At 43.2% G+C, this 26,883-nt stretch overlaps 1 long non-coding RNA gene across 1 annotated transcript; it reads left to right on the top strand.

Moving 5' to 3' along the window:
- The first annotated feature begins 11,817 nt into the window (after positions 1 to 11,817).
- Positions 11,818 to 15,304, top strand: LOC138970528 (uncharacterized). Its single transcript, XR_011456981.1, has 3 exons — positions 11,818 to 12,076; positions 12,912 to 13,083; positions 14,878 to 15,304. It is a non-coding gene; the product is annotated as an uncharacterized lncRNA (long non-coding RNA).
- The last annotated feature ends 11,579 nt before the right edge of the window (positions 15,305 to 26,883 follow it).

Raw genomic sequence — 26,883 nt, 5'->3', positions numbered from 1 at the left:
TCTGGCAAAGAAAGTAACACCATCCCCTTGACATTGCTCTGCTTGAGACAGCAAGGGGGAAACTTAACAGGGGAAGTAACACCATCCCCTTGACATTGCTCTGCTTCAGACAGCAAGGGGGAAACTTAACAGGGGAAGTAACACCATCCCCTTGACATTGCTTTGCTTGAGACAGCAAGGGGGAAACTTAACAGGGGAAGTAACACCATCCCCTTGACATTGCTCTGCTTCAGACAGCAAGGGGGAAACTTAACAGGGGAAGTAACACCATCCCCTTGACATTGCTCTGCTTCAGACAGCAAGGGGGAAACTTAACAGGGGAAGTAGCACCATCCCCTTGACATTGCTCTGCTTCAGACAGCAAGGGGGAAACTTAACAGGGGAAGTAACACCATCGCCTTGACATTGCTCTGCTTCAGACAGCAAGGGGGAAACTTAACAGGGAAAGTAACACCATCCCCTTGACATTGCTCTGCTTCAGACAGCAAGGGGGAAACTTAACAGGGGAAGTAACACCATCCCCTTGACATTGTTCTGCTTCAGACAGCAAGGGGGAAACTTAACAGGGGAAGTAACACCATCCCCTTGACATTGCTTTGCTTCAGACAGCAAGGGGGAAACTTAACAGGGGAAGTAACACCATCCCCTTGACATTGTTCTGCTTCAGACAGCAAGGGGGAAACTTAACAGGGGAAGTAACACCATCCCCTTGACATTGCTTTGCTTCAGACAGCAAGGGGGAAACTTAACAGGGGAAGTAACACCATCCCCTTGACATTGTTCTGCTTCAGACAGCAAGGGGGAAACTTAACAGGGGAAGTAACACCATCCCCTTGACATTGCTTTGCTTCAGACAGCAAGGGGGAAACTTAACAGGGGAAGTAACACCATCCCCTTGACATTGTTCTGCTTCAGACAGCAAGGGGGAAACTTAACAGGGGAAGTAACACCATCCCCTTGACATTGCTCTGCTTCAGACAGCAAGGGGGAAACTTAACAGGGGAAGTAACACCATCCCCTTGACATTGCTTTGCTTGAGACAGCAAGGGGGAAACTTAACAGGGGAAGTAACACCATCCCCTTGACATTGCTCTGCTTCAGATAGCAAGGGGGAAACTTAACAGGGGAAGTAACACCATCCCCTTGACATTGCTCTGCTTCAGATAGCAAGGGGGAAACTTAACAGGGGAAGTAACACCATCGCCTTGACATTGCTCTGCTTCAGACAGCAAGGGGGAAACTTAACAGGGAAAGTAACACCATCCCCTTGACATTGCTCTGCTTCAGACAGCAAGGGGGAAACTTAACAGGGAAAGTAACACCATCCCCTTGACATTGCTCTGCTTCAGACAGCAAGGGGGAAACTTAACAGGGGAAGTAACACCATCCCCTTGACATTGCTCTGCTTCAGACAGCAAGGGGGAAACTTAACAGGGGAAGTAACACCATCCCCTTGACATTGCTCTGCTTCAGACAGCAAGGGGGAAACTTAACAGGGGAAGTAACACCATCCCCTTGACATTGCTCTGCTTGAGACAGCAAGGGGGAAACTTAACAGGGGAAGTAACACCATCCCCTTGACATTGCTCTGCTTCAGACAGCAAGGGGGAAACTTAACAGGGAAAGTAACACCATCCCCTTGACATTGCTCTGCTTCAGACAGCAAGGGGGAAACTTAACAGGGAAAGTAGCACCATCCCCTTGACATTGCTCTGCTTCAGACAGCAAGGGGGAAACTTAACAGGGGAAGTAACACCATCCCCTTGACATTGCTCTGCTTCAGACAGCAAGGGGAAACTTTACAGGGGAAGTAACACCATCCCCTTGACATTGCTCTGCTTCAGGCAGCAAGGGGGAAACTTAACAGGGGAAGTAACACCATTCCCTTGACATTGCTCTGCTCCAGACAGCAAGGGGGAAACTTAACAGGGGAAGTAACACCATCCCCTTGACATTGCTCTGCTTCAGACAGCAAGGGGGAAACTTAACAGGGGAAGTAACACCATCCCCTTGACATTGCTCTTCTTCAGACAGCAAGAGGGAAACTTAACAGGGGAAGTAACACCATCCCCTTGACATTGCTCTGCTTGAGACAGCAAGGGGGAAACTTAACAGGGGAAGTAGCACCATCCCCTTGACATTGCTCTGCTTCAGACAGCAAGGGGGAAACTTAACAGGGGAAGTAGCACCATCCCCTTGACATTGCTCTGCTTCAGACAGCAAGGGGGAAACTTAACAGGGGAAGTTACACCATCCCCTTGACATTGCTCTGCTTGAGACAGCAAGGGGGAAACTTAACAGGGGAAGTAACACCATCCCCTTGACATTGCTCTGCTTCAGACAGCAAGGGGGAAACTTAACAGGGGAAGTAACTTTGTGGTCTTCCTGATCGCACGCATGTTTACACTGTTACTTCCCTTGGACTTATACTGTTCCCGTTCTTCTTCTGACAGAGATGTTATGGACATTGCCGTGATTATCCCAGTCCACCGCCATGGATTGCAACACTTGTGATCGTTGTTCGTATAACAGAAACAGTGACACTGGCTTTTAATAGTCGATGAATAAAGACAAGGACACACACACTCTCTGTCTCACACACACTCTCTGTCTGTCTCACACACACAATCACTCTTTCTCATACACTCTCTCCTTCTCTCTCACACACACTCTCGCTCTCTCTCACACACACTCTCGCTCTCTCTCACACACACTCTCGCTCTCTCTCACACACACTCTCGCTCTCTCTCACACACACTCTCGCTCTCTCTCACACACACTCTCGCTCTCTCTCACACACACTCTCGCTCTCTCTCACACACACTCTCGCTCTCTCTCACTCACACTCTCGCTCTCTCTCACACACACTCTCGCTCTCTCTCACACACACTCTCGCTCTCTCTCACACACTCTCGCTCTCTCTCACACACACTCTCGCTCTCTCTCACACACTCTCGCTCTCTCTCACACACACTCTCGCTCTCTCTCACACACTCTCGCTCTCTCTCACACACACTCTCTCTCACACACACTCTCGCTCTCTCACACACACTCTCGCTCTCTCTCTCACACACTCTCGCTCTCTCTCACACACACTCTCTCTCACACACACTCTCGCTCTCTCTCACACACACACTCACATTCTCTGTCTCACACACAATCACTTTCTCATACACTCTCTCCTTCTCAGTCTCTCTCTCACACACACACACACACACACACAATCACTCTTTCTCATACACACTCTCCTTCTCTCTCACACACACACACACACACACACATTCTCTGTCACACACACAATCACTCTTTCTCATACACTCTCTCCTTCTCTCTCACACACGTATGAACACTCTCTCGCTCTCGCTCTCACACACAAACATTTACACACGGCAGAAAAAGGACTGTTGTAGACCAAATGTTTGCACGTTTCCTTTATTTTGTCGTGCCGAAACTGTCAACAGAAAAAGAAAACAACAAAATGTTTTAAAATAGGAAGGTTTCCGCCAGTTATCTCTCTGAGGTTTTGGGTGCGTGCCCCTTGCGGGGGCAAAAAACATCGAGGTCACAACTTGAGCAGGGTCAAGGGGAAGGTCGGCTGGGCGGACAGGAGTATGACGGCTTACTAGTGCCAAAACCTGGTGTTACCCGTTATCATGTGATAATAACTAATTAACGCTGTCAGTTACTGTTTTCATCTGTTAGTTTCTAATTTTCACGGGAAAATGACTAATTTTTAGTTTCGACACTAGCAATCCGTCAGGAAGTGAGCCAAAACTAAAAATTAGTAATTAACAGGTGAAAGTTAGTAATTTTTCCAGAAAAATTAGTAATTTTCCGGGAAAAATGGTAATTATCAAGGGAAAATTACAAATTTTCCCTTGATAATTACAATTATGAGGTTTGGGCACTAGTAAGCCGTCATACAGGAGACTACAATAGGAATGTTTCCGCCAGTTATCTCTCTTTGAGGTTTTGGGTGCTTAGAGTAACTTAGAGAGTACCGTACCCCTTGCGGGGGAAAAAAACATCGAGGTCACAAGCAGGGTCAAGGGGAAGGTCGCTGGGCGGACAGGAGACTATTGAGAAATGCGTTACACTCGCAATATTACACTCACAAAAGAGCAATGTACAGATCATTATTGTTGCATACACAGACACGCCCACAAAGGAAATCTATTTTGGCAGATTTCATAAACCACAAAAACAATGTTAAACATAATTACACTATACAGCAATGTTTCAAGACCGCTTGATGTGAGAAAAAAACGAAAGAGACAACACAGGCATACACAATGTCAGTCGTGCGCATGGAGTGGACCATCTCTTGCTTCCGTTATGCAGTCAAACAAGCTAAATTCCTGACAAACTTCCGTTATGCAGTCAAACAAGCTAAATTCCTGACAAACTTCCGTTATGCAGTCAAACAAGCTAAATTCCTGACAAACTTCCGTCATGCAGTCAAACAAGCTAAATTCCTGACAAACTTCCGTTATGCAGTCAAACAAGCTAAATTCCTGACAAACTTCCGTCATGCAGTCAAACAAGCTAAATTCCTGACAAACTTCCGTTATGCAGTCAAACAAGCTAAATTCCTGACAAACTTCCGTTATGCAGTCAAACAAGCTAAATTCCTGACAAACTTCCGTCATGCAGTCAAACAAGCTAAATTCCTGACAAACTTCCGTTATGCAGTCAAACAAGCTAAATTCCTGACAAACTTCCGTTATGCAGTCAAACAAGCTAAATTCCTGACAAACTTCCGTTATGCAGTCAAACAAGCTAAATTCCTGACAAACTTCCGTTATGCAGTCAAACAAGCTAAATTCCTGACAAACTTCCGTTATGCAGTCAAACAAGCTAAATTCCTGACAAACTGAAGCGGCATGTCCACATCCTTAAACCGGCATGGGAATTGATTGAAAGAGAAATCTTGGTAAACAAGGCGGGTCCCCTGGAATTTGTCTGAAATTTAGCTTAAAATCGGTGCGATCTGGCTTGTTTCATAAACTTTACACAGCAACAAAACTAACCAAATTTAATACATGTTTTGTATTGCCAGTAACCAACGATCATTTTAATCCTTTAACTGAATTAATATTATATGAACACACTTACTCTTTGTTTGCAAAAGTGACTCAGGCGGGCGGCATCTCATTACAAGTGACTCAGGCGGGCGGCATCTCATTACAAGTGACTCAGGCGGGCGGCATCTCATTACAAGTGACTCAGGCGGGCGGAATCTCATTACAAGTGACTCAGGCGGGCGGCATCTCATTACAAGTGACTCAGGCGGGCGGAATCTCATTACAAGTGACTCAGGCGGGCGGCATCTCATTACAAGTGACTCAGGCGGGCGGCATCTCATTACAAGTGACTCAGGCGGGCGGCATCTCATTACAAGTGACTCAGGCGGGCGGAATCTCATTACAAGTGACTCAGGCGGGCGGCATCTCATTACAAGTGACTCAGGCGGGCGGAATCTCATTACAAGTGACTCAGGCGGGCGGCATCTCATTACAAGTGACTCAGGCGGGCGGAATCTCATTACAAGTGACTCAGACGGGCAGCATCTCATTACAAGTGACTCAGGCGGGCGGAATCTCACTAAAAGAAGGGACAGTTTCATGAAGGATAATGGTTTTTACCAGGCAGATTGTCTTTTTCAAATTTTGTTACTCACAAGAGGATTTTATTTTCTTGGAAATCCTCGGATCCTTGGAGAATTCCCATGCCTGCTTATTATAATGCTGATACCAGATTTAACAAGTGTTGACCATAACGTGTCAACACGCCGCCAGGGGGTGGGACATGGATACCGTCTCTGGGTCTGCTCAAACAGTTGGTCCGTCCCGGGCCGGATTCCAATCTGCGACTTTAAGTCACGCAAAACTGTTTAGAGAGAGAGAGAGTAGTCATCGACAGAGAGGGGAAGCTAAGAGAAAAAGAATGCCTTTAGATAAAACATGTGTGTTTAGGTGCAACCAGCAAGCCGGCTGCACTTGTGGCAGATTGACCGAGGTCTTTACACGTGGTGACATGGGGGTGGGACATGGATGCCGTATATGGCTCTGCACATGCAGTTGCCCCTTGTCCATCCTAGGTCGCGGATTCGATTTAAGTCATTTACGTCATGCAAAACTGTTTCAAATCACATGCATGCACACACACACACACACACACACACACACACACACACACACACACACACACACACACACACACACACACACACACACACACATACACACACACACATGCGATTTCTCATAAGCTAATATGGCCGCGGAACTGTTTCGGGAATTCCTGTTATGAGCTGATCTAATGGTGTGTGAGAGTGAGTGAGGAGTTTCAAACCAATAAGTACGCGTGCACCTTCAATTGAAAACGTCTTGGAAAACAGCTCAAACGGATTGAAAAATATATATTCTGACTAGTTAACACATTCATGCTTTGTGAAAACACCTATGCGTCGTGAATAAAGTTCGCACTAGCTGTAAATAGATTCTAAATTACTTACTGCACATTTTTTTGACGTCAAATGTTAGGTTGAGACGTGCATCCTCATGCGAAACCTTTAATTTGTTTTGTTTTTCCCCTGGCTGGCTGCGTAAAGGCGTGTAAAGCTCATATCTTCCGTTTTACTACCGCTTCACAATTCCAAGCTACTCACCATATTTGAGCTCAATTGACCCCAGAGTACCAGAGATACAAGTCTAGCTCAATTGACCCCAGAGTACCAGAGATACAAGTCTAGCTCAGTTGACCCCAGAGTACCAGAGATACAAGTCTAGCTCAGTTGACCCCAGAGTACCAGAGATACAAGTCTAGCTCAATTGACCCCAGAGTACCAGAGATACAAGTCTAGCTCAATTGACCCCAGAGTACCAGAGATACAAGTCTAGCTCAATTGACCCCAGAGTACCAGAGATACAAGTCTAGCTCAATTGACCCCAGGGTACCAGAGATACAAGTCTAGCTCAATTGACCCCAGAGTACCAGAGATACAAGTCTAATTCGTAGACAAACAGACAAAGAGACAGAGTGAAATCTATACGCCACTGTATTATATAAAGGCGGCGTAATAAGGTTTTAACAGGAGCAACAAGTGTTCCTGACACACGTGTCTACACAACAAGCAATCTGACACACGTATCTACACAACAAGCAATCTGACACACGTGTCTACACAACAAGCACTCTGACACACGTGTCTACACAACAAGCAATCTGACACACGTGTCTACACAACAAGCAATCTGACACACGTGTCTACACAACAAGCAATCTGGCACACGTGTCTACACAACAAGCAATCTGACACACGTGTCTACACAACAAGCAATCTGACACACGTGTCTACACAACAAGCAATCTGACACACGTGTCTACACAACAAGCAATCTGACACACGTGTCTACACAACAAGCAATCTGACACACGTGTCTACACAACAAGCAATCTGACACACATGTCTACACAACAAGCAATCTGACACACGTGTCTACACAACAAGCAATCTGACACACGTGTCTACACAATCTGACACAAGCAATCTGACACACGTGTCTACACAACAAGCAATCTGACACACGTGTCTACACAACAAGCAATCTGACACACGTGTCCACACAACAAGCAATCTGACACACGTGTCTACACAACAAGCAATCTGACACACGTGTCTACACAAGCAATCTGACACGGATTCATGTACAGAACATACAGTGCAACACTGAGCGCTGAGGGAAACAAAAATGCAAGATACTTATTGTTGTGTTGTTGAGCTTAAAATCAACAGTCGTGACCTTGGACTAGAGGAAGTTGGGAAACTTCTTCTTCTGCGTTCGTGGGCTGAAACTCCCCCGTACACTCGTGTTTTTGCACACGTGGATTTTTACGTGTACATGTGTAACCGAGTGCCGAAACACCACACTGAATCACCTTTGGAGGCGAAGTCCAATCAAAGAGGATTGAGAATTTTAGAGCTTATTTCTAAGCCCTATAAAAACTGTTATGCATTCGCAAAGCTAAAGGAATCCATGAACATACAGAGAGACAAAAGCCGCCAGACCCCATCACAAACAGGGCCGGACCAAATGAGTTGTAAGGGGGGGGGGGGGGTTCCTCCTTTTTTGGGGGGGCAAATCAGCGAAGTGGCGAAGCCACAAGCGCGCGCATGCAAAGCAGGCGCTCGAACTAGGGGGGTCCGGGGGCATGCTCCCCCGGAAAATGTTTGAAAAACGGTTAAAATCTGTGCAATCTGGTGCATTCTGGGACTTGTTTTAAGGGTTAAGAGCAGCATTGTTTTGGTGCTAAAACTAGTAAAAGTCAAAGCAATGTACATGCTTTTTCCAGGGGTGGGGTTCCGGAACCCCTGGAACCCCCCCCCCCCCCCCCCCCCCCCTGGGTCCGGCCCTGACAAACAGAACTCTACAATCCACAGGTGTTAGCTCGCAACTTCTAAGGCAAACAACTCTGCAGAGTCTGCTGTGAAGGGCGACGGTATTCTCCCTGTCACACATGTATGAACATTTTTACCCCGCCATTTAGGCAGCCATACGCTGGGCATTTTCGTGTTTCTATAACCCACCGGACTCTGACATGGATTACAGAATCTTTTTCGTGCGCACTTGGTCTTGTGCTTGCGTGTGCCCACAACGGGGGATAAGTCACGAGCAGGTCTGCACATGAAATGACCTGGGAGATCGGAAAAATGTCCACACTTAACCCACCAGGCGGTCGCGGCCAAGATTCAAACTATACGGAACCTTTCTCCTGGCACCGTAGAGAATAACAAGGATTGAAATGAACTTACATCCTCTTCAGTTCATCAAGACTTTCGACTTGAGGATGAAAGTTGCTTGTTCATTTCAATGCTTGTTATTCTCTCCGGTGCCAGGAGAAAGGTTCTCTATAACTCTCGCTTACTCCATTACACATGGCGTATGTATAAAGAGCGCTTACTTCGATCCTGTGGTTATTTGGTAACCCTCCCCATGTAAAAAGATTCGGCTTACCGTCTCAGAACTTGCAAAGATGTTACTGACATTGGATAAAGAGACCGGCACGGTTGGCCTAGTGGTAAGGCGTCCGCCCCGTGGTCGGGAGGTCGTGGGTTCGAACCCCGGCCGGGTCATACCTAAGACTTTAAAATTGGCAATCTAGTAGCTGCTCCGGCTGGCGTCTGGCATTATGGGGTTAGTGTTAGGACTGGTTGGTCCGGTGTCAGAATAATGTGACTGGGTGAGACATGAAGCCTGTGCTGCGACTTCTGTCTTGTGTGTGGCGCACGTTATATGTCAAAGCAGCACCGCCCTGATATGGCCCTTCGTGGTCGGCTGGGCGTTAAGCAAACAAACAAACAAACAAACAAACATGGATAAAGATACCCCGGCCCTCCACTTGGGCACATACCAAATCCCAACAGCCTGGACGCTGAGTAACAAGAGTCGGACTCTTTTTTATGAATACATTTCTGAATTGCTTGTCTACACTTTTCGGCAAATCCAAGTCATGAGCGGGAAAAAGTTCCCCTGAAAGCTATTTGCATAATGTAAAGGATGGAACCATTCTGATCATCATCGCTCCACGCTATCGCTTTAGTCCCTCTGACCGGACGCTAAAGTCCTACGCGAATCTATCAAAACAAGAATACAGAGTTATCTCCCATATGTTGTTCGCGAACAGTGTTCGCGAGACAAAAATGATTGCAGATTGGCCGACTTCGACAGTGATTCTTTCTTTCTTTATTTGGTGTTTAACGTCGTTTTCAACCACGAAGGTTATATCGCGACGGGGAAAGGGCACAGTTATGATAAAGACATCGTACTAAGGTCAAAACAAGTCGAAATTTTGGGACTGCTGCCGGGAGGAGACCGTAATATTATATGGTTGCATCACTGTCGCGGTTACAGAAAAAATCGTCTGCTCCAGCGAGCGCCGAAACCAAACGGTTGATTATCACGTGACACTTTTGCCATATTTAGAGTTGTTTGCACAGTAAATACAGCCGCGAAAAATAGCTCGCTTGAAACTGTCTTACAAATCAATTCCTTTGTAATTTAAAAAATTACACAACACCATGAAAAATCATTATCGACTATCGCGAATCTGCTTATTCATAACACATTACAAAAAGCTCTAAATATGTAAAAAATCGATTTCCTCGCCAGACCAGAAAAACCAAGGCATCCTGTCAGGGATAGAATGAGCTGTACTCATTTTGACCTGAGGTCAGGATGGGTCAGGTTATCGGTAATTCGGTAGGCAGACCTGGGAACGGGCCATACGATTTCGCAGTATTTAGTACGCATGACTGTCTAGAATATGATCAGTAGGATTACGGTCAGTCAAAAAGAAAATATACGACGTGAACAATTCCTTGACTACCGTTGTCTTCACAAGCGCATTTCGAAGCTGATCCGGTATTTTGACACATGGATACATTTTTTGTCATTAAATGTCAGTGTGTGTGAGCGAGAGAGAGAGTGTGTTAGAGAGTGTGTGTTAGTGAGTGAGAGAGTGTGAGTGAGTTAGAGAGAGAGTGTGTGTGTTAGTGAATGAGACGCGGAGTGTGTGCGAGTGGGTGACTGAGCCTAGAGTATGTGTGTGAGTGAGAGAGAGTGTGTGAGTCAGTGAGAGTGAGACGGAGAGAGTGAAAGAGAGTGTGTGTGTCCATGTCTTTATTCATCGATTCAGTATTAAAAGCAAGATTCCAGTCACGGTAACATGAACAACGATCACAAGTGTTGCAATCCAGAGCAGTGGACTGTGAAAATCGAGGCAATGTCCATCAGTGAAATCTCTTGCAGCGGAGTGGACTGACCATCTGGGAGGGCCCCAAAGGGGGGGGATCATCACGATCACGGGAAGGGAAATTTTAGCTTTCACGATCACAGTTACCTTGATTTTTGTTTTCACGATCACGAACACCAGTGGCAAATCACGGTCACGGTAAAAGTTGCAGGTACAGAAAGCACGTGTCAAAGTAAACACAACCACACAGTAATTCGCTCCTCTGGATCTATTGTTTATTCAACACAAAGTGACAACTGTTGCACTTTTTTATTATTTTTTTTTAATTCTCTTTCATACACACATAGAAATACATATCGATTCATGATTTGTAATCAGTAACAAGAATGTTGTTTTCATTGTTTTTTCTCTCGCTCTCTCTCATACAAACACTCACAGGAATATACACTCCAGGGGCGGAGCAGTTAAGCCAGAGGGGGTGGGGAGGGAGTCACAACCTGGGGTCCATGGATAGACCCCTTGTGGGGTACATGGGCCCCGTTGGGGGGTCTGGGGGGCTTAGCCCCCCAGAAGCTGAAGAGTTTTAGCTATTTTATGAACAATTTATGGCTTATCCTTGATTTTAAACATGATCAACTGGTGTCAGCAGCCACTCATTATTTCTTTTAAAGTTAGTGTTAATTTTTTTGACAGCCGGGGGGGTGGGGGAGGGGTTCCGGAACCCCTGTAACCTCCCCCCCCCCTAATCCGCCCCTGCACTCATACACATTCAACTCCCACACCCTCACTCACACACATGAATATATACTTGCACAATTTCACATTTCCAGACCTAAATCTTTTAAACCCATTTTCTCAAAAACTGTGTGTATTGGGTGGATTGAAATTAAAGTACATGTATGTGTGATGGTAGAGTCTATAATAACAAAATCCCCAACGAACATGACTTTGATCGACTTTGACATGAGGATCAAGTGACCCAAACTGGCACGTCTACCCGCCATAGTTCCTGAATTTAACCCATTGTTGATAAGTTTACAGGCGATAAAATAAATCCAAGCTTAAAGGGATAGTATCCGCCGGGAAAAGGCCTTCAGATCGCTTTCAAAGCATCACCGTAAGATTCTACGTTACAAATAATGCTACCATCCATGAGGAATAACTTAACTTTGCAAATTCAACAGTTTTGATAGCTAATTAATTGTCGTAACAGATTCCAAGGAAAGAGCACTCTCGTAATGGTTGGGTGATTTCCCTTGTCAAATGTGTCAACAATGGCGTCTTCCTCAGGAAGTTCCTGCGATCATTGTAGTCTGAAAAGGTAAGTGTCATTTTCCAGCTTAAGTTAACGCTGTCTGACAGGAAATAAAGCTTTCAATAGGACAAGTCAGTATCAGTGTACAAGTTGCTCTCAGCAGGACTGCAAATGAATCGATCGATGCGAGTCAAAAAGCCCTGACGAAGATCATGCTCGTACTTTGTTTAGAAGCAGTACTCAGTCAGATTATCTTGGACATATGTGTTGCCTGTTGGTGATCATTTCAAATATATGTCTCTAAAGTTGCGCTTTTACTTATAAGCTTATGCATTTGTTTCAAATTCCATTCATGTCACTGATCGAACACAGGGAACAGTAAACGTGCGAGAGTTCGAAGCAAAGCGCATTTATGTTTCAGACAAACAGAGAGCTCTGAAAATTATGTCTTTTCTCATAATTAATAGTAACCCAAAAGAGAAGAAATTATACTTATCCCTCTGAACAGTGTCGAGGATATCAGTGTCTTGTGCATTTGTTGTGTGTGTGTGTGTGAGAGAGAGAGACTTGTATCACTGTGTGTGTGTGTCACTGTGTGCATGAATGTGACTGTGTGTGTGTGTCACTGTGTGCATGAGTGTGATTACGTGTGTGTTTGTGTGTGTGTGTGTGTGTATTATGCTTGTGATATAATCACATATATAAATTGTATTTTTGTATACACGTGAAAAAAAGAGTACAAACTACACTGTTGTGTGCGTGAACGTTGTGTGCCAGCTGTCAAAACTCAAGTGAGCTTTTCCTGATTATGATTGAAGTTTGCTACAAATAACTCATTAACTGTAAGGGAGATTGATTAATATATAGTGTATTCTTTTCAAGCATTTGTCTTTATTTTCAGGCTATGGAAGTTTTACATTCAAAACAACAAGCGGCCAAGAAGTGCACATCGAGGCAGGATAGGGAGAGGAATTAGCAGAGGTGTGAGCTAATGCAGAGGCAAGGACTGGTCTTCTCAAACTGAAATTGGTTTGCTGGGCAAGGGGAAGGCTGATCCGAATAACAATTTGAAGGTAAGTGAGGACTAGTTTATTATTATAATATTAATACAGATACTTTCTCTGTGTGCAGGAGTTAAAAGAAAAAGACATGATGTTAGAGCCAAGGGTAATTTTGTGAATTCCAATACTAGCAATAGAGTGCTATCACGGAAAATGAAGAAATTACATTCATCCAACTGAACAATGTCAAGAAAGTCAGTGCGTGTTGTGTATTTGTTATGTGTGTGTGTTTTAGGAATGTAATGTGTGCAGAAAATAAGTAAAATTGTGTGTAAGTGGGGGTGTAAATTAGTGGTCTGGGTGGCCCAAAAAATAATTTGAAGGTGAATCAGGACTATAGTTATAAGTACTTTCTCTCACCGCTTCCCCCCTCAACCCCCACGCCTCCTCCAAACTCAATCATTCGAGTAAGTACCTTTTTTAAATTCTGCAAGATTTGTGAGGTCGAAGACTTTGTTACAAGGTATACTAAACAATGACTAACGGTGAGGTTTTTAGGTCTCAGTCACAAATTACATTACCGGTGCTTTTTTTCATTCTAGAGAATGTGTGTATTTCCTGGTTTCAAAAAATATTGAAAAAGAATGAAAATTCAGCTACAGCATCCTGATTTTGTCAAGATATTTTGTACAGTTAAATTTCAGTACCCACAACCTTTTAGTGTCTCATAAAGGGAAATAAATGAACAGTCCTCACAATTGGGGTGCTGTACCGTGAACCCCCCCCTTTTAAAAACCTTTACAATTCAAGATCTACCCTATATTTAGACCTTGCTTTTCACATTTTCTGGTCATAACCTATGCAAATTCACCTTCATTTTAAGACTTCCTGCTTTTTAATACCTGATTTTATCAGATTTTGGGAGATCGTAAAAGGGGGTTCCACTGTAATATGAATTCTGTTTTAGCTACACCTGTATGCTGTTTGTAAAGAAGGATATTTTACAGATTGAGGGGATCATTTCTGCCTCCATAATGATCGTTATGATCTGACACATTGGCTAACAGATTCCATGATCATGCTGTTATGTAGGAAGTCATAATAATGATGTGTAGGTTTTTGAATTGTGTCTGCTTTGCAGTTCAAATAGATGTCTGCCTTCCTGTTCAATTTTTTTTTAAACAAGACAATCCCTGAAGCACATTTTCCAACCACATGTCAAACAGCAGTTCTGCTTAGCTTGAAACATCAGTATTGAATAATTATATCAAATTGACCTTTTTGCGGTTGAGCACTTGACAGATGCTGCTACAATACCTCTTGTAGAGAAAAAATTTAGAGATACAGTGGAGCCCTTTTAAGATATATATATATATATATATATATACAGCAAACTCAATCAAAGAAAAGCAGAATGTCTTAGAATAGAGGTTATAAACAGGAATCTGAGAAAGTAGCGTCTTTTAAGACAAATGTTGTGTTTTTTTAAAGGGGGCAAAGTTAGGGTTTCACTGTACAATGCAATGGTAAACTGGGCATTCATTCCAAGTAGCTAAAGATGTGTGACACTTTTGCTCGTCAGGAGCACTACAACACGTGACGTCACATTTTCACACTTGTCAGTGTGTCAGAATGCTAAAAATCTGGAAAGCCAATGCCCACAGGTATATCCCATCCCCCCCTCTCCCACCCACCACCACCTTTTACTCACACTTGCAATCCATTACGTACATGAATAGATTACAAACACTCTTCTGTAACTCTTTATTTTCACACTTTTTCTTGCATTTGGTTAATTTTTTCAACCCTTTTCGAAGTTTGAATTAAGTGTCTTCACTGATGGGTGATTTTCTGTTTATGCTCCAGGACTTCAAGGCACTGGTGCTTGATGACAGCAGGCTCCTACTGGCCCACACACAAAGAAGAGATTGAAGATGCCCTGGTCCTGGAAGAAGAAGAGGGAAAGATCAATAAAGCCAAACGATACGCATCATTCAGAGTTATATTGAGGAAAGATATTGGCTATTCGGGTGAAGGTGTAAGAGTTGCCATGTGCAGTTGCTGTGTATGGGTCATAGGAATGACATTATAGATCCAACTGGCCAGTACACTGACTTTCTTCCTTGTTGCCTGCATTGGAGTACATTGTGGTGTTAAACAAAGTGCGTTTCTGTGTGGGTTGGTTTACACATGCTCTGTCACATTCCATATTAGACGGCCAGCTGAGACTACAAAATAGTGCATGTTTGTACATTAAAAAAACAATTAAAAGGAATTCTAACCAGAACCAATCGATACATAAATGTTATTTGTATTTTTGACCAAAATATGACATTTTACACACACCTTGACAGTCCTTGTTCACCTTGAGGAACACTGACTGTCTCAATCTGTGTAAAATGTCATAATTTGTTCAAAAATACAAATAATGTATATTGTTTTTTGCTTTTTTAATGTACTGTAATCTACCTTGTAAGCGCCGTTAGTACCTAGTAAACGCCCACCCCCAACATTTGGATCAGTGTTTGAACATATATGTTGTGTGTGTGGGTTTTGTTTTTATTATGTGCACAGTTCTGCACCTTGTAGAGACATTTTCATTCTAGAGAACGCTGACAGACAGCTATATATTTATTTATTTCATACTCTCGGCACTGGAGTATCTCTGGATAGCTCCTCAAAAAGAAGACGAGGGAGGGTCTTCTGAAGTTGAAGAGGTCTGCTTTCAGTGATTTACAGGGAGCATGTGAAACGACCAGTGTTTGATAACACCATTTCCCTCTGAAAGATTTTAGCTTTCTAAAATAAACTTACCCCTTTCTTCGTCACATCAATATCTTGGATCAGTGTCAATGACTGACAGAATGACTATTCATTTTGTGTTTTTTAGGATGTGTGTACATTCACTCTCACTGAATGAATTTTTGTGTTTGGTTTTTAGTGTTTTTTCTTTCTGTTTAGACACTTGCATATCAAGCGAAAGATACATACATTTGTGCATGGAAACAGCTGACATGAGCATTAAAGTCTGGGGAAGAGTCCTGAAAGTGTATTGATTAATGCGTTGAATTTACCTTTTTCGTTCAAGGAGAGGCTTCCTTTCCCTCCAGAAACATCAAAAACCGTTCAGCTTTAAGGGGGCAACCCCACCAAGGGGCTTTGCCCCCTGGACTCGCATCTGTAACCCCTCCCCCTAGTACTTACCTAGTCCGGCCCTGATAGATCAACATACCTTGAGATTTCGTCTTCCGAAAGACGGACCCGTAGCCTGACCTTTCCACCAAGGAAGGCATTCTCGCCGCCTGCTTTGGTCTGGCTTGAATCCACAAAATATAACAGAAGTTCGATGACAGTACCGCTGCACGCCATTTTTGATCTTCGAATTCCAATTTTACTGAATGCACTCAAAACTTTAGCACGAAGCCCTTCCATTGGATGAAGTTTGGTAGACTTTTTTAATTCGCCTTCTGATTCGATCTCTTTTTTGTGTGATTGGTTCTCTTACAGGGAAGCAATCGCTGTCAAAATCATATTTTTGAATGTGTTGTTGCTTCCCTTCAATCGGGATTGGCTCCTTGACGAATAGAGGATCATTGAGTGATAGAGCTGTGAAAAATGTACGTTGAAAATAAAATGCTTTGCAATAAATAATGCCCATCACGATCACAAAAACAAATCACGATCACGATCACGAGACTTGATTTTTTTGTCATCACGGATCACGGGCAAAGTCCCATCACGATCACAGAAATGGAAATGTTGGCAATCACGGTCACAGAAAGGTCAAACAACGCCAATCACGATCACGATTTTAAACCCTTTGGGGCCCTCATCTGGCCAGACAGACAGAATCAGGCCACACCAAACGTGTAAACAGTCGTCTGACGGTATGTTTCTCCCGGTCTCACAATGGTGCTGGGGAACGATGGCTGAAAAAAACAACCAGTTGACAATGTTATGCAATGTTTTTCTACAAATAATATTGACACACTTCACACCTTCTCACCGGCTCGCATAAAGTTTGCTGAAGCCGCTTATCATGTGATTCGCAGCCACGGTGACTCGAATAACTCAAAACTTTCAGAGAAAATACATAATTATATCACCAGGCTGATACTAACTACAAGCTAACAGATGTAAAGCATTCATGGAAACAAGGATAGAATTGAAAGGAACATCAGTGTGTACACATTTTTCTACTGCATACTCTCTCTCTCTCTCTCTCTCTCTCTCTCTCTCTCTCTCTCTCTCTCTCTCTCTCTCTCTCAGTGTCTCTCTCTCTCTCTCTAGTCTCTCTCTCTTTCTGTAAGAGTCAACAAACACACACGCACATGATTTACACAGTCTGAGAATCCTAAACAGTGCTGAGAATCCAGACAGACCATTGAAAGGCCCATAACTGGCCCCTCCCTTGTCCCCCCCCCCCACACACACACACACTCACATGGTTTACTCTATCGGGGTAGTGCTGTGCTTCCATAACCAGAGCGCTGAAGGGCCCATAACTCGCCCCTCCCTTCCCCCGCTGTCCCTGCAGGTTACCTCCCGTGTAGAACTGAAGGCCTGGCTCTGTGGTGCGACACTCCATGAAGCGACCCGACGGGGGATGCTCCAGTCTGTCGACAAACATAAGCATCACCACAAGCTGTGGGGAATAGATACACAATGTTTAAACCATTCCCTGAACGGCCAGCCACACTCACCTGGCTGCGAGGCGGACCTTGCCGTCACTGGGAGCGAGACAGAAGTTGTGGTCAAAGCCCTTGCTCTTCCGGACTTCGTGCACACGGTCCCCCAGTCGTACCGGTCTCCCCGGGTCGTATTCTGTCCCGTCAACATTTTCCTATCCCTACCCCCGAAATGTTTTGCCCATCATTTTGAATTTTCAACATTCAAAGACATCAACAAATTTTAGGGATGAAAGCAGACAAATATCAATATTCAATGACTATTTACCTTTATCAACGTCAAAGGCGAGTTCCAAAACTTTGGAACCATATCAATATTTTGAACAATCACAAGCAGAACAAGATTAAAAATCCATACTAAGAGTTTTGTCAATCCTGATTAAAATCAGGCAAATAGAAGATATAAATTTTTAGAATGAAAAGCGGAAAGAAAAGAACAGTACAAAGAAGTTTTCAATGTTTTATAGAGTCTTTTTAGATTCATTGTGTGTAACGCTATTGGTATTAGTTTATTTCAAGAAGTAAAATATTGCCTCTTAATTATTCGAAGTTCCTTAAAGCGTGAAATGTTGCAGCCCACTCATTTCTGAAGCTATCGTAAACATGTCAACATCAAGTCCCCGCCAAATAATGAAACTACTGGCAGTTTTTCACCCCTACCATTGCGCGCTCGTCATTTTGCATTTCCCACACTCATAGATATCAACGCATTAAAGAGATGAAAGCAGGCAGAGCTGTCATATTTCGCATACTTATAGCCAACGGTGAAATTAATATGTTTATCAACACTCATTTACCTTGACCGTCACACAAGGTCACAGGCGAGTACTGACAATTTGTAACCATTTCAGTATTTTGAAATAACACTAAGTTATACACTGACGGATCTGCCGACCAGGCTGTCAGAAGTAGTGGTGCCGGAATCTACATAAAGTACCCAGGAGGTCGAGAAGAACACATCTCCCTTGCTACCGGCCTCTACTCCACCAACTTCAAGGCTGAAGCAGTAGCGCTCCAGACAGGTGCAGCCCACATTGAGCACAGTCCACTCTCCTCCAACAACGCTGTGTTCTTCAGCGACGCAAAGTCAGTCCTGCAGGCCTTAGACACTGCCAGAGACAAAGAACTGAATGACCTGTCATCCGCCTTGACCTCCCTGTGCAGAGCCCACACAGTCGTGCTGCAATGGGTCCCCTCTCACTGCAACATACTAATCAACGAAGCCGCAGATACTCTGGTAAAGGAGGGCACTACGAACGACCAGAATGACAGATCAACCACCTTGAAAGAAGCCAAGACCATCATCAAGGCCAAGCAACACAAAAAGTGGTTGCAGCAGCACCCACACACCAACAAGTCGCGTAAGGCAAAATTACTACATTTAGTCAAGCTGTGGAACTCACAGAATGAAACTGAACGTAGTCCGCCGCTAGTACTAAAGGCAGTGAAAGTGACGAGCCTGTTTGGCGCGGTAGCGGTTGCGCTGTGCTTCATAGCACGCTTTACTGTGCCTCTCTTCGTATTAACTTTCTGAGCGTGTTTTTAATCCAAACATATCATATCTATATGTTTTTGGAATCAGGAAACGACAAGGAATAAGATGAAATAGTTTTTGAATCGATTTCGGAAATTTAATTTTGATCATAATTTTGATATTTTTAATTTTCAGAGCTTGTTTTCAAATCCAAATTAACATATTTATATGTTTTTGGAATCAGAAAATGATGAAGAATAAGATGAACGTAAATTTGGATCGTTTTATAAAAAAATTATTTTGTTTACAATGTTCAGATTTTTAATGACCAAAGTCATTAATTAATTTTTAGGCCACCAAACTGAAATGCAATACTGAAGTCCGGCCTTCGTCGAAGATTGCTTGGCCAAAATGTCAATCAATTTGATTGAAAAATGAGGGTGTGACAGTGCCGCCTCAACTTTTACAAAAAGCCGGATATGACGTCATCAAAGACATTTATCTAAAAAAAAGAAAAAAATGTCACAAGATAGTGTGCATGCACACTGCACATACCTATGAGCCGCAGATGTGCACCTGTAAAAAGAAGTGTCAGAGGTCTACGCCTGCACACTGTGGAGCAATGCTTTATTTGATATTTTTATAGCTGGTCTTTGTATCTCTTTTTGAAGAGACACCATAGCAATGTGCTGGTAACATGAAACTTTCAACACACACCTTGGTATTTTCAACATGCACGGTCTCAGTGTCAGCTTTTTACACTTATCTACTCACGTTTTGGGCGTGTAAAAGTGGTTAGTTCTGATCTTATTTTGACAAAATGGTTTTCTGTGGGAGTGCGTTCTGTAACATGAGTGAAGTGCGTGTCGTAACAAGCCTTTCCTGCAGTTGTTGTGCGCTCTGTAACCTACTCATGTGTGGGTATCATACTACAAAACGTCATAAAACCTGAATTGTGTAAGACACAAGAAAACGACCGAACCACATAATCCTTGATATATTGTAGCTTACTAATAACATTACAGTATGTGCAAACTGCATACGTGGGCCGCGTGCAAAGGTCAAACGTCCCAATATTCCACAAAAAGTAAGTACCTGAGAGAGTTGATGAAGCTGAAGCAACGGTTAAAATCACATTTTAAAAGCAAAATAATGTAGTATCGTGGATTCAAAGAAAAATACACACTGAACATTCTTCATCTACCAAAAGTTAAGAGCAAGAAGTTTGGCGTCTCTCTGAGCAACAAATATACAGCCACCCACCTCAAGTTTTTGCCCACGAGCTAGTCCCGTAACTTTTGTGTTGTGCTCCCAAAACACGATTTAACTATTTATACGGCGTGAATAGAGGGGTCGTCCTCGACCCGACCGCTCCGGGCGGCCCCTCAAACATGAAAAGGTATTAGCAGCAAATTTACAATTGTGTGTGTGTGTGTGTGTGTGTGTGTGTGTGTGTGTGTGTGTGTGTGTGTGTGTGTGTGTGTGCGTGTGTGTGAATGTGTGTGTGTCTTTATGTGTGTGTGTGTGTGTGTGTGCATGTGTGTATGTGTGTGTGTGTGTGTTTGCATGTATGTGTGTTTGCATGTATCGGTGTATGTGAGTGTGTGTTCATGTGTGTGTGTTCATGTGTGTGTGTGTGTGTGTGTGTGTGTGTGACACGGAACTTCTGTTGAAGATGCAGAGTCGGTTGGTTGGTATTTGTTTACTTTAACATCCGGTTATTCAAGCATGCTCATGTTACTTTGCTTACTAGTTCACTATATGTTGTACTCTTTCAACAAGCTCTGGCATGTCTGCGAATGTAAAGCCAAAATCAATATTATGTTGGTTTCTCATAAATCTGTATTATATGAAAGGCTTTTCATTTAGTCCTCGACACCATTCTGTCAGTTTAGAAAGGTATTGATTATAATGTGATTTTTGAGAAACCGCCGACACATGGAGGCCTATGCTAGTCAAGTACACGGGCACGAAGTTGGCCTGTGGGATTCACCTAATGCCGCGCTAGCCAAACATGTTTCTGCACGTCAATAATCTAGAGAATATCATTTTCAGAAAGGTAGTGTTTCACTGAGTGGCTTTGAAAACCGATGACCTTTTAGTCTAGTTCACGCGCACTCGGTAAGCACAGGTTTTAGCACGAGTGCTTGATTGGATCGCTCGCTACAATTATATCAGTGCCCCGGCTCACCTTATTGCACATAAACCAAACAGTATTGCAAATGATTTGTGTGTAACTATTCCTGCTATGTCTTGACAGATAGACATTCTAAACCTATGCTACAATTGCTTCCTAAGTGCAACAAATGTTAATCCTCAGTCTCTTTCTGTGCAAAACGTATACTCACAGGCTATTCAGTACTCCGTTGTCTGCCTTTTGACATTATTTTACGTGGTTAAATTTTGACTAAATGTTTTAACATAGAGGGGGGGAATCGAGACGAGGGTCGTGGCGTATGTGTGTGTGTGTGTGTGTGTGTGTGTGTGTGTGTGTGTATATGTGTGTGTGTGTGTGTGTGTGTGTGTGTGTGTGTGTGTCTGTGCGTGTGTGTGTTTAGAGCAATTCAGAGTAAACTACTGGACCGATCTTTATGAAATTTTACATGAGAGTTCCTGGGTATGATATCCCCAGATATGTTTTTGTTTTGATAAATGTCTTTGATGACGTCATATCCAATCTTCGACGAAGGTCAAACTTTGGTATTGCATCTAACTTTTTCATCGGACAAGAGAGAGAGAGAGAGAGAGAGAGAGAGAGAGAGAGAGAGAGAGAGAGAGAGAGAGAGAGAGAGAGAGAGAGAGAGAGAGAGAGAGAGAGAGAGAGAGAGAGAGACTCAAATGGTTTACTGGTTTGGCAATCTGCCCTTACCCAAAAGGTGATGGGGGAATCAGGTATATGAGAGGCTTTGGTTTAATATAGTACTCATCGAGATCGAACACATGTCTAAAGAAAGATACAGTTAGATAAAGTGAAGCCTATTACGTAATATACCAGGGTGTAACAAGAACACATCTTTGATTGTCCAAGGGCACATATCCTTACAATAGTGGTTAGAATTAATAACGGTTATGGTATGCACAGGTAAAAATTATAACCACGCATAAAATCCAGCAAATACATTAAAACCCGTTTTACTGATTAAATATCACTGAACCTGAGTGATAAGGGGTTGTTTCTTCTGTAACATAAAGAACACCAATCTGCAAAAAGCTATCATCATTAGCTAGCAGCAACAAGAATGCGTGTTTAGGTGTAACCAGCCTCCTGCCCCTATGACAGAATGACCGAGGTCTTTTACGTGCCACTGTAGTGACACACGGGTGGAACGGTCCATACTTTTGGACCATGACTCTAAAATAACCCATGAATTAAAAGTTCCAATAACAAGCCTTTCTTGTTTTTTTGATAAGCAAAAATCAACTCCGACGGCGGGCGGGGATGTAGCACAGTCGGTAGCGCGCTGGATTTGTATCCAGTTGGCCGCTGTCAGCGTGAGTTCGTCCCCACGTTCGGCGAGAGATTTATTTCTCAGAGTCAACTTTGTGTGCAGACTCTCCTCGGTGTCCGAACACCCCCGTGTGTACACGCAAGCACAAGACCAAGTGCGCACGAAAAAGATCCTGTAATCCATGTCAGAGTCCGGTGGGTTATAGAAACACGAAAATGCCCAGCACCAAATACCAATAGCGGCGTATGGCTGCCTAAATGGCGGGGTAAACACGGTCATACACGTAAAAGCCGTGGGAGTTTCAGCACATGAACGAACAAACAAACTCCGACGGCACGCGTGAGTGGTGGAGCGTTTCTTTTTTCGGAAACTGCACAGTTAGTTGCTTCTTTATTATTTATTGGTCGGGTATTTCTAAATTTTCGAGAAACGCTGAATCGAAAGACTCGGTTCTATTTTGTTTGCAGGTACGGTCATGCTGGCATTCATGCCAGTTCCTAAGCCAACCGCTGGTTTAACGAGATCAACCCCACTTCCATTTTAACGCACATACAAATGACGCCATCTTGTTTAGAATATTTTTATTATTTGTTTCCGTTTGTGTGTTTATTTATTAGTTGCCTTGCAGGATCAAGCTTAGGTTAAATACACAGTCATAACTAGATAAGCGGCAGCAACCGATTGGTATTGTGAACTATTTCTTCATCATATTGTTTCATATCGCAGTGTGACTGCGATATGTATCGAGGACCATGAATGGACTCTGTCTCCCTAGGAAACATGTCCACTGTTCACTGAACTAATTTCTCAGTTTTTAAATAACTTCACGATGACTTCCGATCATTGAAAGTTGTTACCTTTGTTGTGTATATAAAGTGACTATTGTGAACACCCATGACTGATATGATATGATTGTGTGTCTGTCACTCTAAATGTCCATCATCCGTAATCCGAAAAGTGTGCTTATAGATATCAAAGTAGAGTGCCTTTAATGGAATAAAGAGTTTGAATGAAATGACACGGGAATAAATGTTTTAGCTGGAGTACGAAAATAGGTGCAATAAGTTTTGTTGCTAAGTTCAGCTGTCAATCTGGTTCCTACTCGACATAAAAAACACACGGTGAGGCTCGAGATTTTGAGTGTGTTGCCAAGTGAAAGATGCTCTTATCTCACTTAAAATCCTAGACATATCTAAAGTCATCAATATGATAGTCTTCGCGAACAAGAAGGTGCATTTCAACACAAGCGTTAGAACTATTGTCAAGGAGAATAAATTAAAAGGAACATTTTAAAACACATACCAATCCGTTGTGTGAGTGAATGCTTTCCGTCCATAAACCAGTAGAGGTAGGACATACAGAGAAATATAGTTTAAAAATGTCCTTCTATCCCTTTAACCGCAAAATCAGGCGCTATAAAACAGCGGTGCCGCCAAAGCCTCGTTCTTTTAGAACTGCTGCCGAACAATCGTGTATTTCTACATTGAGAGGGTAAGTACAAATTGTGTATCGCCTCCTTTCCTGTCTGTCGCGATTTTACAGACATTTTGCATTCGTTTGGATCTGGTTATTTGCATTTTTTTCAATTTGTTCATATTCTTTATTTTAATTCATTTATTATTCCACAGCGGAAAATAGTATACCCTAAGTTTTTTTCTTTTCAACTTCAAGGCGCCATTTTCGTTACTAAGAAAATAACCATGAATAACATTAAACATCAAATACCGTGTTTATTTTGCTTTCAAACAGTGGAATGATTGGTCATTGTGGCAGACTCAGTTGAGAACGTACGAGGGTTTGAAATTATAGGTCAGAAAATAGGACTGCTCGCTCTTTTCCGTTTGTTTCTCTGAACTTATTCTTCACACCTTAAAGCCTCACTCAGCCTCACATGAGGTTTACAGAACGATGGAATCTTTCACGAATTCGAAATAAGCAGTTCTAACCTATGGAACACACTTACAAAAGCATTTAACAGCATTAAATGACACAGTTCGTTTGAATGGCTATTTAACATGCGTAAACCCAACACCAGTTCTCGTGTTTTTTTTTAAATATTTGTTTTATTTATTTTTATTTTTATAATCAATCAATAATAATCAATCAATGAATACGTGATAACAAACATGGTATCTGAGAGAGAGAGAGAGAGAGAGAGAGAGAGAGAGAGAGAGAGAGAGAGAGAGAGAGAGAGAGAGAGAGAGAGAGAGAGAGAGAGAAAGAGAGAGAGAGAGCATCAGGAATGTGAGTATAGTCTTGAGTCGAGCGTTTGCCAATGCCTGAGCCTGAAGGCGGGTGTAACTTACACCTCTTGGTATCAGTCTGCCTTAGAGATGAGGACGACAGTTGGCCAGATGGCTAGGATAGTGCGCTGCATTTTCCTGCATAGAACTAAGGCGCGTCTGCCGCGACTGTGCCTGAGCTAAACATTAGCGGGCTCTGCTCATAGCCCGGCACACGGCACTGTAAACATTACCCGTCAATTCACTTCTCTCGCCACCTTCCGCCCTACCCTTGGTCTCATGCCTGAGTGGGCCTTCATGGAATAATGACCCAGATAGAAAACACACAGTCATGAATGCAAGGTTCGCTCGCAGCGTTTTCACTGACGCTACGCGCGGGCGAGGGCTGCGCGAGTGGCGATCCAAGCGCTCGCTTTGCTATGGTCTTTCTGTGCGCCCTGCGTAACCACACTGGTTACTAACCCTTTGGTGGCGGGGTGGGGGGGGGGGGTGGTAGTCTTAATACAAAATGATTTTCACAAATAATATCCAGGGTTCTTCTTCCGTAGAGGACTGGGTTCTAGCGTCTCAGAGTCCTGCGGTTAATCGTGAATCGGTTGTTTTAAAAATGCTCACGCACATCTTTGTGATTAAGATAATGTGATTAATCTTCTTCATATTTTCGCTATTATTTGTTTTACAGATATGCAATCTGTACGAGCGTTTGCAATATCTTATGAGTGTTTTGTAAATACGAAGGGGACTCATTATGTTTTGCAACCAAGGCGAAATGATAAAGTCACTACTTTGCTTTTTTCATTACATTACCAGTTTTTAGAAGACTAATCGCCTGTCAGCAGCGTGGACCTTTCGCAAAGGGATTTGTGAGCTATCATGTATTGTGACCTCTGCCAAGAGCCTAGCTGCAGACATCATGTCTATCGGCAGAAAAGGCTATTTTCTCGCTGTTTATTGTTCAGAGACGCATGACACAAAGCCCACATAGGCTACTTCAGAAATCTCTCTTTGTTTAATGCAACCATTAAACCGGTGCTATTATAAGCTAAAACACACACAAAGAACTAAACAAAGTAATACAATACAAGATGGTCCCCCGGAAAACCTCCGACACATTCCTTTGGAATTTCCAGTCACTAAAGCCCTGTCCAGACTTGGCCGCCGTTTTACGCTCTATGCGCCGCAGGTCGTTTTGTGCGTCGCACGGGATTTGCCGAGTGGCCACACATCGACGATTCTTTTCACAACGCGATATCGGTGGCGCGGGTCACCTGACAAGAAGGTTCAGTTGCATTCGACTGCTGCGCCGCGAGCGGCTGACGTCATCGCTCTGGTTTGCTCTGATTGGTCAAATTTCCGTCGTTCTATGTCTGTGTCATAGAAATTAGAACACGCGCTATTCTTCTGCAAATAACGCTTCGCGATCATAGCACGCTGCGGCGCTCCCACGTGGGCCGTTTTGAGCATAAGTCAAATGTGGACAGGGTCGGCCGGAAGTGTCTGGACGGGCCTTAAACATAGCCAGGGGAACCCCAAAGGTCATCTCGGTCTGACTAATTACTACGCGACCGCACGCGACCACACGCGACCTTGCACTACCTTGCGCGACCTCAAACTAAAGCATGTACATGTAATATTTTTATATATATAGTATCTTCACAACATTATCTGACTTTATACCAAGTTTTAAGGCAAAGAAATTAAAAATAACGGAGTTATAATGTATTTTGCGACGAGCTATCGAGCGAAAGTGAAAGCATCGTGGTTCAGCGTCCGACCATGTTCGCATTGATTTAAGAACGTAGGATGAACCTCAAACTAAATAATGGTCGGACGCAAAAATCCGATGTTTGCACTTTTGCTCGCTAGCTCTATGAAAATGCATCAGAATTAACTTTGTTTTTACTTCTCTGACTTAAAACTCGGTTCAAAGTATGATCATGTTGTGAAGATACTAGATATATAAAATATTACATGAATATTATTTAGTTTGAGGTTGAGCCTGCGTTCTTAAATCAATG

Source organism: Littorina saxatilis, linkage group LG7 (assembly GCF_037325665.1).
Source record: "Littorina saxatilis isolate snail1 linkage group LG7, US_GU_Lsax_2.0, whole genome shotgun sequence".
Classification (NCBI taxonomy): domain Eukaryota; kingdom Metazoa; phylum Mollusca; class Gastropoda; order Littorinimorpha; family Littorinidae; genus Littorina; species Littorina saxatilis.
This window is presented reverse-complemented; position numbering and strand designations above follow the sequence as displayed.